This window comes from Tupaia chinensis, unplaced genomic scaffold (genome assembly GCF_000334495.1).
Source record: "Tupaia chinensis unplaced genomic scaffold, TupChi_1.0 Scaffold149658_1, whole genome shotgun sequence".
Classification (NCBI taxonomy): Eukaryota; Metazoa; Chordata; class Mammalia; order Scandentia; family Tupaiidae; genus Tupaia; species Tupaia belangeri.
This window is the reverse complement of record NW_006209503.1, coordinates 311,786-312,888: the sequence shown is the minus strand read 5'-3', so window position 1 is coordinate 312,888 and position 1,103 is coordinate 311,786.

Here is a 1,103-nt window from a genome sequence, read left to right as displayed (position 1 = left end):
TGACAGCCTCGTACCCGGATGTGCTTTTAGACAACTGTCATCTTCAAACCGCAGCCTTCCAGTCGCTCACAACCATGCCCAGAACACCTGCTTTGGGGTGTCAATGCCCTGGCATGGGACTGGAGCCTGAGGCCCAGTGGGATCTACTTCCCTTTGTCCATTTTTCTAGTCCTTCTCCAACAGGGAGTCCATGGCCGTGCCTGCGGCTGAGCCGGGCCAAAGAGGAAACTCCCGTTGGCACCTGTCCCGGGGTCCCAGTGGCACGCCCTCCCTCTCTCCTGCTTGACCTTTCCAGCAACAAGTCCCCACACGCTCTCCCTCCCCTGTCGTCAGCAGCACAGAGGACACTTGGGAGGCAGCTCCACGGCCCGGCCCTCAGCCTTGCCCCTCGTGGGCCTTCAGTGGACGGTTTGACCTATACACCTGCGGGAGTCTGTCCTCGCACCTGCTCCCAGGGCGTGGCTGTTCTGTGCTCTTTGCCAACCACACCCACCAGCCATGGCGCCCAGAGGCCTGCCCTGTGTCCCTGAGGTTGAGAAAGTTGTAGGGCCCAGAACAGAAGTCTGCCTCCCAGAGGAGCCCCATGGACCCGTGACAGGAGACATAGGGCTTCTTGGGGAAGGTCAAATGATTTTGGAGGTCAAACAGGGGACTTGTATCCAGTTCCAGGCTGACTTTAGTTTTGCTTCACAATCTGGGTGAGCCACCGGGTTTTGGCGTGTGATATTGTGTTGACATCTGTCAAGCTGGCAGACCCATTTTAAGACTCACGGAGTCTTTAACATGGGAGCTATGGAATGAGCGTATGCTAATACACGGTGAGCCAAACGCCTTGGGCCCCGAGATGCCTATCAGACTCCCTGCTTTCGCCCACACACACCCCAATTTAAACTGCAGTATAAACACTCACTCATGCAACCACTGTCCAACCTCTAAGGCAAAGCTCTCGGCCAGGGAAAACGGAACGCATCTGCAGAGCAGACGAAAGCTTCTGGTGTCTTAGGTGAAAGCGTTTGTATTTGCCCAGAGCATCCTCCCCTTAGAATGTTCACCTCGACATTAGACGAGAGGTCACTAAGGGTGGCTGGATCATTTCCAGACTC